The sequence below is a fragment of the Meriones unguiculatus genome, chromosome 16 (genome assembly GCF_030254825.1).
Source record: "Meriones unguiculatus strain TT.TT164.6M chromosome 16, Bangor_MerUng_6.1, whole genome shotgun sequence".
Taxonomy (NCBI): Eukaryota; Metazoa; Chordata; class Mammalia; order Rodentia; family Muridae; genus Meriones; species Meriones unguiculatus.
The window spans coordinates 33,437,733-33,453,069 of record NC_083363.1 but is presented as its reverse complement, the minus strand read 5'-3'; the positions used below and the strand labels follow the sequence as shown (position 1 = coordinate 33,453,069).

The window sequence follows — 15,337 nt, the reverse complement described above, 5'->3', positions numbered from 1 at the left end:
AAGACTGATTTGTGGCAGAATCCTTGCTTGCTGTTTCTAGCTTTTGTTGTTTGTGGGTAATTCTTGCTACTCTTGACTTGTGGATGGATATATTATATCACATGGCCATCTTCTTCCTGTGTGTCTTCCCATAATTTTCCTTCTATATGTCTGTCTGAATTTCTTCTTTTTATAAGGCTTCTTTCTTGGTAGATTAGGACCCATCTTAATGACCCATTCTCACTTGTTTACCACTGTAAATATAATTTCTAAATAAGATAACATTTAGAGAGATTGACATAGTTCTATAGCACATATTTCATTAACGAATGACATTTTAGCAAAAAGTTAATGGGATCTGATTGATGGCTTGAATTAATGAAGATTAGGAAATCAGGAAGGGAGAAGAATGAAATCTTGATCTTCAGGCTTTCCTGACTTTGGTCCCATGAGATATGATAGGAATAGAGTAGGAATGGGAAAGGCAGATTTGAGACAAGGAAAGTTCAATTGGAAATTTTTGGTTTCCTTGAAGACTAAATTTTGTTACGTGATGTTTTGCTGCCAGCTGGGCACATGATGTTTTGCCCAGGTTGGCTTGTAAGAGGGCACATAATGTTTTGCTATGACCCCTTCATGTGTGAGGAGTTTGCCTTTGGCCAGCTGAGAACATCTGTGGGTGGACTTTGAAGAAAAGACATATAGAGGCCCATGCACAGGAGACATCACTTTTTGGATCAACATCACTGTGCTGATCTTCGTGCTGTGATACTTGACTTCACAGAAGAAATGTTCCAGAGCATCTCTGGGCAATCCAACTGAGTCTTTTGGCGTTTGCTACTCTGTATTGGCCCTTGTACTGGACTGCTGGTATCCAGAGGACTGAGTCTGTTAATCCCCTAATGACCCATTGACCCTCATCAGCAGGAAATAGATACAAGAGGGCTACAGACCTTTTCCTTACTAATCTCCTACCACAGGTCGTGGGGGGGGGTGAATGAAGGGAGGGATCATTGGAAGGGAAGTAAAGGTGCTTAAGAACCCTAAATAAAGTAGGTTTGGTGAAAAATCTACGCCTACGGAAAATGGAATTTCTTATAAGCATGCTGAATTTGGAATTCTATTGATAGTTAGGAACTGAATCTGGTTAGAATTAAGGGGAGAGAACTTTTGTTATGTTCTAGACTTGGTATTAATTGCTAGTTTAATTGCTGGTGTTTTCTTTCAAGAGTGTAGTTAGATGACAAGGTTTTAGTTGAGGTTTAAAATACACTTGGGGATAAACAAGGTTGCCTATTAACGTAATTCTGTAGCTTTATCTTCCTATAGATAGTAGCTTTGGTGTGAGATTCTTTAGGTTTTGAAGAAGAGAAATGTAAAAAGAAAGCTAAAGTGAGAAGGTTGTTGAAAGAGATACCTCTATCCTTTTTTTTTTTTTTTTTTATGAAAATAAAATGTTTTACGAGATCCATCCCTTTACTCTAAGTGCCAGCTCTACTAACATCTACTTACTAGGTTTGGTTGCTGAAGTGGTAGTTGCATGCACAGAAGTAAAGTTACCAGTTCCTGACAGCTGCGAGTCAGCCTCTGGGCATCTTGCTAAATTTTCAAATATAATTATACAGTAGACTTCCTTTAACAAATTCTGTGTTCCCAGCTATAATTATAACTGCTTTCCTAGTCTGTAGCCTGTTCTTTGTCTTACTACTCTTCTTCCTGTCTCCCCCTGCTGGTTAGAATTATCTTCTTTTCATTAGGATCTGAGAAATTAGGAAGCTGTTTACTGTGATTTTCTTTCTTGAATAGAAATCTACCATTAATATCAATTTTTTTCTTTTCACTCTACAATGCATTCCAGAATAATAAAGCACAGACTAAGCAATGTTATATTTTAAAGTTTTATTTTTAAAGAATATACAAATATAAATTAGTTACTTAGAACCTTGCTATATAAATGTCAGAAAATAACCACCTCAACTTCATTGCCTAATCCATTAGATATGATTTTTAAACAAAATAGTACATATGACTATGATTTAACCCAAAAGTTAATTTTATAAAGTATAAATGAAGCTTTGCAACAAAACCTTAAGTCATCATAAATCCTACTGTAGTAATTTATGATACGTTTGCAGAATTTATCATGATAGTAATTTGTAAGATCAGAAATATGAGTGGAGTTTCATAGTCTATCAGTTTTTATTACCTCGGTATCTATTATGAAAATTAAATTAAATATTATTAAATTAAATATCTTGAAAAAATGACTTCTTTTCCTTTAAAAAAAAACACTGGTAAAATTCAAGAATGTTTCCTTGTTATCTAGATATATTCTAAGTCCTTTTAATGTTTTGTTAAGAAGTAGTTAAAATGTATACATTTCTGGAAATGGAAATTTAGTTTACAGTGGAGATAGCCAGAAGAAACTCTAACCCTGTGCTAGTAGCGTATTGGACGTGCATTGGTTACCGCTCAGTAATTAACACGTTTTAAAGAGATTGTATTTTGTTCTAGACTTGGCACTAATCGCCAGTTTGCTGGTGTTTTCTTTCAAGAGTGTAGTTAGATGACAAGGTTTTAATTGAGGTTTCAAATACACTTGGGGATAAACAAGGTTGCCTATTAACGTAATTCTGTAGCTTTAAGTATTAATAAGTAGTCTGACTTAATTGGTTGACATTCTTTGTCCTCAATGTAAGGCAATGCTTTTAATAAACAAATACAAAGTAACATTCTGATAAATAAGGCATTTCTTGAAACCCTTAGTAATCTTGAAGTCTTTTCAGCATTAGACTGACAAGTTTTTCTTTTGTGAAATAGTAACTGAATAATTTAAGGTTGTATTACATGATTTCAGGTCCTCATCCTGTCATAATAATAATATTCTTGAAAAGCAAAAGTTCTGGAATTCTCTGTTCTCCATATAATTCTCCATTGCTCCATATAATTTAATCTAATTTTCTGTTCCTGTGACAGGGTTTTAGGTTAAGGAATGGGATTAGTTTTACAGAGACAAAGTATTTGCTATTTTTCTTTTGGTTCTAGAAATGAGCTTACCCCTTATGTACTATGGAACTCAATGTATGTACTCAAATGTACCGTGGAGCTAGCTACTTTAAAATAGATTACTCAAGATTCTTTACTTGAAAAACCTTAAATGTGCATCATATTGTATTATTTGCAAGAAAAAATTGGGTAATTATATGTAAAATGAAACACTACAGCTGCTGACAGATGTCATTAAAAACTTACAGATCCTTCAAAAAGAAACTGGTAGACTTCTGACTCAGGAAGTTGAGTCACTATAGCCAAAAATAACACATTGTATTGTTTAAAGAAATTTTTGGGTGCTTGTTATTTGATACAGTTTTTCAAAAACATATTTTTTTCAGTTACAACTGTTGATTTTAAAGTAATTCAAGAAAGAAAAGCACCACAAGACAAATACCACAGTAATAATTACTTCAGGTAAGAATCATCAGTGGATTTAAAAAAAAAAAGTGGAAGGATTAAGGAGAAAAAGAGTATTTGCTTATTACAAAGGCACCTTTCCCAAGCTGCTTAATGTTTATGAAGGGAAAGCAGTAGCTTTGTGGAAAAGCACCAAACACCAGAATTTGTGGACAGATAAAAAGTAGTCAGGATAACTTGGCCCATAATAAGACTAGAATTTGATATGCTGAATAGAGCACATCCCCTTGTGGCTTTCTTCTGAATGAGGCCAGCCTTTCTTGGCTCTGACGAGCCCCATTTCTAGAATCCAGTGGTCACCTTGAGGTAACGAGTTTCTGAGTAAATGAGAAAATGATATTGAAATAGTATGGTATGGATCTAAGGGTAGAGGTCACTGGTAGGCCATTTACCTGGTATGTTCAAAGTCATGATATCAATTACCCCAAAACCCAAGCATAAAAACTGTTATGAATAGGAAAATAGAATAAAAATACTTAAATATTAAAACATGATTAACCAAATTGATTTTTACAAGGTCTTGGTATTACATCCCAATTTCTATATAAACCAGGTTATTAAAATCTTTCTCAATAATTCATATTACTTTATTTTAAACCAATTAAGAACTATGATACTGTATGATATTATTTGTGAGGAACAGATTTTGGGCTGTTTAAAATCATGTCTTTTTGTGTAAAGGAAAAAGTCATTAGTCTACATTTATAATTAGGACTAGCTTCCTATAAAACAATTTATTTTAACTTTTTATTTATTGATTTTGAAATTTAGAATTCTCAATACTGTAATAGTAAGACTGCATTTTTTCATGAAGCAAAAAAAAGCACAATAAACATAAAGTTACAGTTACAAATAAAACATTGGCGCAAACTGTGAAAAGAAGGATGCTTGGGAAATGGATGTGATGATGTTCCATAGAGAAAGAGAAGGATAAAGTCAGTGTGTGAGGAAGAGGAAGAAAATTCAAATAGTAGGTAGCAGGTACTCGGCGAGCATTGAGTTAGGCACTGTTCTAAGCAATTTATGCAGATTGTAGCATTTAATCCTTTTAGCTAACTTATTTATTTATTTATTTATTTATTTATACTTTAAGCTCTTTATTTTGCAATATGTCATAGTCACAGAAGACCCCATACAAACACATAATTGCCTAGCTATGCACAGCAATGTTTACATAAAGCAACCTACATGTTTAAGAATGTATCACTGTCTGTTCCTTGAAAACCATGTTTGTGAGTCAAACATCTAGTTACATCCATTGCCTCTCCTGAAGGTTAAAAGGAGATTATTATTATTTTTTAATTTTTTTTTTAACTTTTATTAATTACACTTTATTAATTTTGTATCCCCCCATATCCCTCCTCCCTTCCCGATCCCATTCTTCCTCCCCTTTCTGCATGCATGCCCCTCCCCAAGTCCACTGATAGGGGAGGTCCTCCTCTCCTTCACAGGGAAAAACTGTGAGTAGGTGCATTTACAACATTCAGGCTAGTAGAGAAAGTTCATTGCTCTCTGAGCTTTAAGCTGACTGGCTGAAGGGGACATTTTGACTATCTAGACACACAGTGCTCTCTAGCCTCTAAGCTAATTGGCTAAGTCTAAGTCATAGGAGTTAAGGGTATTTCCAAGAACCAAGGGCCTTGTGTTGGGGATAGGGGTTAGGGTAGGAGGCTTCCAGGTTGGAAAAACAAAAACATCGTTAGGGCAATCCTTAGGACAGTTGTTAGGTCAAGGAACATTTAGGCCAAATTAAGGCTGCAGGCTAAGGCTAAAATGAAGGTTATGATAAAATAGTAAATATTTGAACTTATTGTCAAGTTTTAGTGCAACATTTTGATCTCTTTTTGGCTCTTAGGTATTGGAAAAGAACTCACAAAAGAAGTGGAAGGGAAGGTGTTGCTTGCATGCTTGGGATGGTGCCTGCACGTGGAGAAAGTAGGAAGGATACTTGGCACCACTGTGTCTAGTCTGAGCACAAAAGCCTTTTTGGGCTCAGACCAAACAGTTATTGTGACCATTGTGATCTTCCATGTTGCTTGGAATGTTAGATCCTGAGATACTATTAGTTAAAATAGTTAATCCTGATTTAAAACTTTTGCAGTCTTGTGTCTCACTTTTACCCAGTTAGAAAAGCAACTGCCTGGGGACCATATAGTCTAAGGTAGTGTGTGACCTAGCTATGCTGTTCTCCTTTCTCCCATGCCTAATTTAAGGGTACCAGGTTCTCTGAAGGAACCTCAATATAAAGAAAAAGAAGGGAGAATCCTGTGCCCCCCAAATTTTCTTTTCTTAAAGTGTTAGTGTTCTCTTCACTTAACCATCTGACAGTAATAAAAATCTGGGAGAAAAGAAAAAAGGAGGTTATTTTTGTTTCTTCCCAAGGAGGCTGAGTACCAAGCTAACAGCTTTTAGCCTTGGGGCATGACAGAAAAGATAAAGCTTACTCCTTTAGCCCTCAGAAAAGCATGAGTAATATCCCCACACCTGGCACCAAATAACTTACCGGAATTTTGGAAACCTCTTACGGTTGCCAGATGATGCAGGGAAATTGGAGACCCCTTCTTGGGATTTTTAGTCTTATTAATCACATAACTTAACGAGGCTGGGTGTGGTTCTGTACACTACCAGTACTGGGAGCCAGAACGAGAGGCGTAGGCAGAGACAGAAGCAGGCAGATCTTTTGAGTTTGAGACCAGCCTGGCCTACACAGTGAGTTCCAGGGCAGCCAGGCCTACGTAGAGAGAAATCTATCTCGAAACAAACAAACAAAACAAAACAAAAAAACCCCAAATAATAGTTTTAAAATATACTCAAATGGAAATGCAAACACAGTTTTATTAGAGAATAAAAGACCCCACCCCCCCCGGGCAGGCCACTGTAAATTTAGCTTACTGCCTGGTGGAGGGGAATGTTCTGAAGACAACAAGAAGTACACAACCAGCTTGAGGTGAGGAGGGAGGGTTTAGAGCACTGGCTCGCAACCTGTGGGTCGTGACTCCTTGACGGGGTCAAAAAACCCATTCAGGGATCACTATAAGACCACTCTGAATACCAGATATTTATGTTATGATTCATAAAAGTAAAAAAATTACAGTTATGAAGTAACAATGAAAATAATTTTATGGTTGTGGGTCACCACAACATTGAGAAACTATATTAAAGGGTTGCAGCATCAGGAAGGTTGTAAAACACTCATTTAGAGAAAGAATGAGGACTACCAAAATGTTGAGGATACTCAAAGTGTTAAAGAAACAAAGAAACAAACAAAACCCCCTGAATACTCAGAAAAGAAATAGATGAAAAGGAAAAGTTAAGATTTTCTGAATACAAGGAAGTAGGCAGACTTAAAGGTATATGACTGTGACCCAGTAAGCTGCATTAGGGACAGGAGATACAGGATGAAAGGACGAATCATTCCACCTCTTTTTCTTTTTCTTTTTTTTTTTTTTTTTAGCATAGCTAGAGTGAACCTGCTTTCCTATCTGCAGTTTCTTTTCCAAGTGAATGACCTAGCTCAACTGGAATGTTAGGTTTTACAAAGGCCAGATTTTCTATTCTCTTGATCAGGAGTTTTTTCTACTCTAATATTAACACAATTTCTTATTTAGCCAAAGGACAACTTAATAATTTTTTCAACTTCAGAGAGTCAAAAAAGTTTTAGTATGAATAAAATCTGTTTGCTGTTTCTAGGATAGGGAGCTTGAGGTGATTACTAGAAATTCTCCCTCTTTGTCCCTACTGTTTAGAATTTGATGTGGAACATTAAGTTATTGAATGTCCTGGCACTTTAATAACTTCCGAGCACACTCAGACACATCAAAATTTACCACAAAAGTTATTTATATTTCATTTCCATAATTTGAATATTTTGATTAAGTAATTTTTTTTTAACACATCACTGCTCTTCAGGTTTGGACAGATACGTAAATTTATTTTCCCAAAGTTAAAGTTCTTCTTGATGTAGGATGGGCAATAAGTTACTTATTTCATAAAGGTGTAATTTACCTTCGAAGTATACAAGTCAGTAGTTTCAAGTAGCTGTATTGTGCAGCCATTTTATTACTCACTGTGCTCACTTATTCACATTGGAAACCTAAGGGATAAGTCAGTAGGTATGAGGTAATGAGGTACGAGGCTGGGGTGTTTATATATTCTAAAATTAATTGTGGTTTTGTATGTACTGTTCTGCATATAATATATACCTTTGATTCATATACTTCAAGTGAAGAAGTTATATTTGCATTGGTATCATAACAAAGTCCCAATCAGGGAGAAGTGACCAAAAAGCAGGAAACAGGCCATGTCAGAAATATCCCTTTCCCCTCTTACCAATGGGCTGACACGAAGCCTAAGATGCTCATTGGACTTATCTTATTGGGTCATTTTGTCTATCCTGTACCATATGACTAAAATTCACTTATAAGTGACTGCATATCATGTGTTTCTTTCTGGGTTTGGGTTACCTCACTCAGGATGGTCTTTTCTAGTTCCACCCATTAGCCTACAAATTTTATGATATCCTTGTTTTTAATGGCTGAGTCATACTCAATTGTGTAAATGTTCTACAATTTCTTTATCCATTCTTTGGTTGAGGGAAATCTAGGTTGTTTTTAGTTCCTGGCCATTAGAAATAAAGCTATTAGGAACATGGTTGTTCAAATGTCCTTGTTGTATAGTGGAGTGTCTTTCGGGTGTATGTCTGGAATGGTATAGCTGGATCTTGAGGAAGCACTATTGCCAGGTTTCTGAGAAAGTGCCAGATTGATTTTCAGAGTGGTGTACAAGTTTGCATGCCCACCAACAACGGAGGAGTGTTCCTTTCTCTACATTGTTGCCAGCATGTCTGGTCCTTTGAGTTTTCGATCTTAGCCATTCTGACTGTATAACATGGAATCTCAGAGTTGTTTTGATTTGCATTTTGCTGATGACTAAGAACACTGAGTATTTATTTGTTTCTCTACCATTTGAGATGCCTTTGTTGAGAATTCTGTTTAGCTCTATAACCCATTTTTTTTTATTGGATTGTTTGGTTTATTGGTATTTAATTTCTTGAGTTTTTAAAATATATTCTGTATATTAGCCCTTTGTTGGATATAGGATTGGTGAAGATCTTTTCCCTATCTATTGACTGTGATTTCATTCTATTGATATTGTCCTTTGCTTTACAGAAACTTTTCAGTTTCAAGAGGTCCTGTTTATTAATTATAGATCTTAGAGTGTATGCTGTTGTTCTTCAGGAAGTTGTCTCCTGTGCCAATGAATACAAAACTCTTATCCACTTTCTCCTATATCAGACTTAGTGTATCTGCTTTTATGTTGAGGTCTTTGATCCACAGGGACTTGAGTTTTGTGCAGGGAGATAAGTATGGGTCTATTTGCATTTTTCTACATTCAGAGATCTACTTAGTCAAGAACCATTTGCTGAAGATGCTCTCTTTTTTCCATTGTACGGCTCCTTTGTCAAAAATCAGGTGTGCATAGGTGTGTGGGTTTATTTTTGGCTCTTCTGTTCGATTCCATTGATCAACCAGTCTATTTTTATGCCAGCACCATGCAGTTTTTATTACTGTTTCTCTTTATTACAGCTTGAGGGTCAGGTATGGAGATACCTCCAGAAGTTCTATTATTGTATAGAATATTTTTAGCTATTTCGTTTTTGTTTGTTTGTTTTGCTTTTCCACATGAAGTTGAAAATTGTTCTTTCAAGGTCTGTGAAAATTTGTGTTGATGTTTTAATGGAGATTGCATTGAATCTTTAGATTGCCTAAGAATCTTTAGGCTTATATTGTGGAAATTTGTATTAATACTGGATAAAGAATACATTCATTTAGATTATTATAGTTTAAAAAGCAAATTGATCATGATCTTTGGCATCTTGTAAAAATGATAATGCTGCATCATGATAAGACAGTTATGAGAATTTTAAATACCTGTGAAGAAAATTTCCTCTACTTTATATATCTTTCATTTGTAGTTTTGTACTGTGCCCTTCAGTTGTTAAAAGATAAGTAATTCAGACACCCTGTCCCAGCAAGGCCTTTAGCTTTTATGTTCTTAGAGAGGAAGAAAGTGTAATGGTTGTATTTTTAAAACTTTGTCTTTAGAAACACAATACAAAAAATTTAAAAAAGGAACCTTTCAATTTGATGTTTGTTTTTTATTTTTTCTTTAATCTTAGGCATCTCCCCCTCATTTAACTTTTAAAAGTAAGTAGCTCATAATTTAAGATCACAGTTATTAGGTGTATTCTTCATTGTATATATTGCTCCCAGATGCTACAGTATTAGTTTTTATCACTACATATTTTATGAAATGTCAGCCTTCTGTTGGCTGTTCATGCAGCCTTGTTACTGTTCAAAGACACAACCTAAAGAAGAATCTAAACAGTTCGCTAATCTCCGTGCTTCACTCTAACTAAAATACAACCAGATTCCTTCATTATAGAAATTCAACTTTTGACATCATGTAATATGTAAAGAATTTTCTTTGTTTTTAGTGAAGTAAAATGATAAAACGTTTAACATGACAAAATCCTGTTATAAGGAGAAATACTTTCTAATTTTACCAAGTTTTCTTTGTTAAGAAATGAAGGGAATATATCACATGTAAAGTTGCTGAATGATAAATGCTGTGTTTTGGTACCTAGATACACAGCATAAATAATTAGTTTAAAGCTCATTTAATACATAAAATACATTTTATAACAGTCATTAGTCTTTGTGCATTAAGTTGTATATGATCTAATGTCTTATATTCCTGTTTACCTATTTCTGTAGTTGAAAATGTTATTTCATTGGTTTAAAGAATGATTTCATTTTAGTGAATACTATCAAGATAAAGATACAGAGTAGGAGAAAAACTTTAAAATGTAAAATAAAACTAAAAATATTGAATGATTTTGATCAGCTGTTGTATATGCCCAACACAGCAGTTGGCTCCATTAATTTTATGTTTCAGGATGGTTTATTAAAACAAGCTGCTGCTTTCAGTAAATCATTTGTAAGGATCCTGGCTTCATCCATGTTATTTTGGTATGGAGGCAGTTTTGTAATTGAAGCCTTATAGTTAGTAAGTTTAGAGAACTCTGTTCTGTGAAAGTGAGTATTTTTTGTTTTTTTCAGCGTGGAAATTCAAAAACAGAAGAGTGAAGATGTAAAGTACAAGCTGTTTTTCTTTTAATGTACTTTTGTGAGTCTCTGAAATGGTTTTATATATAATGTGCCTTTATATAATGTTTTTTAGATATTAATATATATGTATTATCTATTTCTTGAATAGTTTATATTTTTATTATCAAATGAAAAACCATTGATTTCTAGAGGAGAAATTAGGCTTTTGGAAAGCAGTTTAAAACATAAAGCTGCAAATATGTTGGTTTAAGTATCAACTTCGTTCTTTTTTATGCTATATTATTTTCTGCTATATACCGTGTCAAACATCTCATTTATTTTCAGTGTATGTGGATGCATGTTTTAATTGTGTACTGATTCTGAATTTGGTTTAGAGGAGACAGTAAATATGCATATTTGCATTTTAGTAGTGGTCAGAAGTAGACAAGGACTTAGTTTAAGTGCTCTTGTTATTAAGTCTTTAGTAGGCAGTTACAATCAGAAACAACCACTTCTTTGTAGTATATGTCAAAAACTTCTACTATGCTGTTAGTGTTTTGTTTTGGCCAGGGCAATATTTTTACCGTGTTCCAGGTATTTATGGTTATTTCCTCCCAGAAATAGTGTAGTAAGCATCTTCAAACTGTATTTGATGACATGTGTTTCCAAGAGATGCTTTGGAAAGGATAGCATGATAACAGTAGTGTGGATAGTATTGAATGTGTTGTTTGATGATAGAACATGGGGACATAGTGAGAGTTTTGGAAACATGGTATATTAGTTATGTATTCTGATGCTAATATAAAATACCATTACCACCCTTCAATCCCCTCCCCCCCAAAAAACCGAAAAAAAAAAATCCCAAAACAAAGCAAAAACACAAAAACAAAACAAAACAAACCAAAAAACTACAACAACTTACGGAAGATTACGTTTATTTTGTCCTATGGTTCCTACTCCATCATGGTGGGGAACATGTGACAGCAGGCAGACTAGGCATGGAAGAAGGATGGCTAATCACATTTTATCTTCAGAGAGGAAGCAGAGAGGACGAAGAGGTGAAGGTAGGAGGGAGAGAACTTGAGAATGAGAACCCAGAACAGGAAGTGACATGAGCTCTCATAAACTCTGCAAGCCCACCTTTAGTGACAAACTTCCTATAGCCATGCTCTTCCTCCTAACAGTTCTACATACTCCCCCGAAGGTGTGCCACCAGCTGAGTTTACCACGGGTGCAAAGTATAACCTTTAGGGCCAAGACAGTACAGACTCCAGATTCCGCATTGATCACTGGCCTCAGAAATCAGAACTCCACCTACACACTAACTTTTGAGGCACTGGAACCAAGCCTTCAATGTCTCAGGAAACTGTGGGCCCACTGGAGCCAAACATGGGCCCTGCACTGACCTCTGAGGCCACTGTGCTGGAGTCCTGGTCACTTGGTGTTCTCTGTTCCCACTGGAGCTAGAGGCCTTATATTTTCTTTTAAATGGGCTTTAACCTTTAAGCTCCTATATATTTATAACCTTTTTATCACTCTTTTTAAATCTTTTTCTCTACAACTGTTAGCATGGGCATATTCTAGATGTCTTTATCAGTTTTGTTCTGTAATATATTATACATATTTTTAAAAAAACAAAATAAAATACCATTATTTTTTTCTTTCATTTTCATACTTTTCAATCCCTCTCCTATACTCTTTTCCCTTTCTGTTTCTCAAATTCACAGCCTCTTTGCTGTTACAGACAACACACACACACACACACAGACACACACACACACACACACACAAGTCTACACATAATTGTGCCATATACAAATATGCACTCTTTTTTAAAATTTTATTTTATTTTTATTAATTACAATTTATTCACTTTGTATCCCAGCTGTAGCCCCCTCTCCCATCCCCTCCCAATCCCACGCTCCTTCACTCTTCTACTATGCTCCTCTCCAAGTCTGGTGATAGGGGAGGTATTCCTCCCCTTCCATCTGACCCTAGCCTATCAGGTCTCATCAGGACTGCATTGCTTCCTCTGTGGACTGGTAAGGTTGCTTCCCAGTCAGGTAGAGGTGATCAAAGAGCTAGCCACTGAGTTCATGTCAGAGACAGTCCCTGTTCCCCTTACTAGGATACCTACTTGGACACTGGCTACATCTGTGCAGGGGAGATTATCTCCATGCATGGTCCTTGTTTGGAGTATCAGTCTCACAAAAGACCCTTGTGTTCAGATTTTTTGGTTCTTTCGCCCTCCTTGTGAAGCTCCTGAACCCTCCAGGTGTTTTCTCTCTCCCCCTTCTTTCATAAGATTCCCTGCACTCTGCCCAAAGTTTGACTATGAGTCTCAGCATGTGCTTTGATACCTTGCTGGGTAGAGTCTTTCAAAGGCCCTGTGTGGTAGGCTCCTTTCCTGTTCCCTGTTTTCTGCCTCTTCTGATGTCCATCCTGTTTGCCTTTCTGAATGAAAATTGAGCATCTTACTCAGGATTCTCCTCCATGCTTAGCTTCTTTAGGTGTACAGATTTTAGTATGTTTATCCTATATTATATGTCTAATATCCACTTACAGTGAGTATATACCATGCGTGTATTTCTGCTTCTCAGATAACTCACTCAGGATGATCTTTTCTAGTTCCCACCATTTACCTGCAAATTTCTTGATTTCCTTGTTTTTAATTGCTGAGTAGTATGCCATGGTATAAATGTATCACAATTTCTGTATCCATTTCTCAACTGAGGGACATCTGGGTTGTTTCCAGCTTCTGGCTATTACAAATAAAGCTGCTACGAACATGGTTGAGCAAAGGTCTTTCTTTGTATGCTTGAGTATCTTTTGGATATATGCCTAGGAGTGGTATGGCTGGATCTTGAGGAAGCGCTATTCCTAGTTGTCTGAGAAAGCACCATTCCTAATTTTCTAAGAAAGTGCCAGATTGATTTCCAGAGTGGTTGTACAATTTTACATTCCCACCAGCAGTGGAGGAAGGTTCCCCTTTCTCCACACCCTCTCCAGCATGTGTTGTCACTTGAGTTTTTGATCTTAGCCATTCTGATGGGTGTAAAGTGAAATCTCAGGGTCGTTTTGGTGTGCATTTTCCTGATGATTAAGTATGTTGAGCATTTCTTTAAGTGTTTCTCTGCCATTCAGTATTTCTCTATTAAGAATTCTCTGTTTAGCTCTGTACCCCATTTTAAAATTGGATTACTTGATTTATTGCTGTTTAGCTTCTTGAGTTCTTTATATATTCTGGATATTAGCACTCTTAAATATATGAATATAATTTTTTTAGTTATATATTGTATATAAATCCAGGGCTGGCCACTTTTTATTGGACAAACAATTGAGAGTCTTTTTCTAGAGGAAGATTGTTTCTCCTACTCTTAACATTCCTTAGTTGCCTATAGTTCTTTATTGAGGGTTGAAGCTTCATGAGATTCCCCACATCTGTGTTACCCTATCTATTGCTCTCACTCTTGTTCATGTCTTGTTTAGGCAGCCATGTTGATGAGACTTCCTGGGTGTAACATCTCTGACATTTCTAGGAGATAAAATTTCAAAGCAAACTTTTTCATCCTCTGGCCTTTACTGTTTTTTCTGCCTCTTCTGCCGAGATTCTTGAGCCTCAGATAGACTTTTTGTTTTGTAGGTGTGTCGGTCCAGGCGGGGCACCACATGATCACTTATTCTGTACATTTTGATTTGTTGTGAAATGGCCTCTATTTGCTGTAAAGAGAGGTTTCTTTGATAAGGGGTGACACCTATACTCATCTGTGGGTATAAGGATAAATACGTAGAATTTGTGGTTGTAGGTTTGGTAAATTGGTGGTTGTAGGTTCTCCTCCAAGATGCAGTACTTCACTAGCTCTCTATAGTTGGGTAGATTTCTAGTAACTGGAAAGATTTTTTTCTTGTTGAGTGGGGGCCTGAAGTGCAATTAGAGAACTGTTGTTTACCTACTTACTCTGCTTGCCACCATTGTTCCTGTAGGGATAGTGTGCTGATTCTATTGTTTCTAGACTTCATAACTGAGTAGGTCAAAAGATTGCTTTTCTCCCTTGGTAGCTTGCATGGCACCTCTGGTGTCATGAAAGCTAGTTCTCAGTGAGGAAGCTTTTGGGACAGTTTTAGCTTGGATCTTCCCAATCCTATGTCTGAAGTACATGATGTTGTCATTAGTGACAAGTTCCTTTCAACTTGAGAGGCTACATTAGGGCAGTGGAAATAGCCTGTAGTGCTTTTGGCATCTTTTGTACAATCCTGGCCAACAACCAAAAGGAATTCTCATGCCTGCTTTTGGGGTTTTTGTTAGCTAGTCAACGGGATTATTGTTGTCAGCCCAGATAAGAAAAAGTAGTTTTAACCACATTTGTGTACAGACTTATGTATATTATATGTACTTTCAGTCAGAAAACAAATAATGTGATTCCTTATGTCTTTGTTCAGACATCCTTACTGTTATTTTACCCTTTTTTTCTTTGTTCTATAATATTTGTTTCATTTTTTGTTTTTATTTTCAAGACAGAGTTTCTCTGTGTACCCTTGGCTGTTCTAGACTCTCTTTGTAAACCAGGCTGACCCTGATCTCACATAGTTCTACCTGCCTTTGCCTCCCCACGTTGTTCTAGAAATATTTAAAATTATTTTTGATGTTTAGAAAACTTGTTGCTAAAGTTTAATTTATCTTACAGTTATTCTAAAAGTGATACCATGTTGGTATGTCAGCTGGTATTGTGCAGGCCTTTTTTAGTAAATCCCTGTTTTATATGGATGACAAAGTCTCA

At 35.9% G+C, this 15,337-nt stretch overlaps 1 protein-coding gene across 5 annotated transcripts in view; it reads left to right on the top strand.

The window, feature by feature from the left end:
- The window catches only part of Tbc1d5 (TBC1 domain family member 5), a 434,903-nt gene that overhangs the window by 48,511 nt on the left and 371,055 nt on the right, over positions 1-15,337 (top strand). Inside the window, exon 1 of one of the 5 annotated variants that reach the window (XM_060369650.1) lies at positions 10,620-10,638. The exons of the other annotated variants lie outside the window; for them this stretch is intronic. The gene's annotated coding sequence lies outside the window, so the exon portion shown is untranslated. Of the gene's footprint in view, positions 1-10,619; positions 10,639-15,337 lie in introns of those variants that run through there. 5 annotated transcript variants of the gene reach the window in all.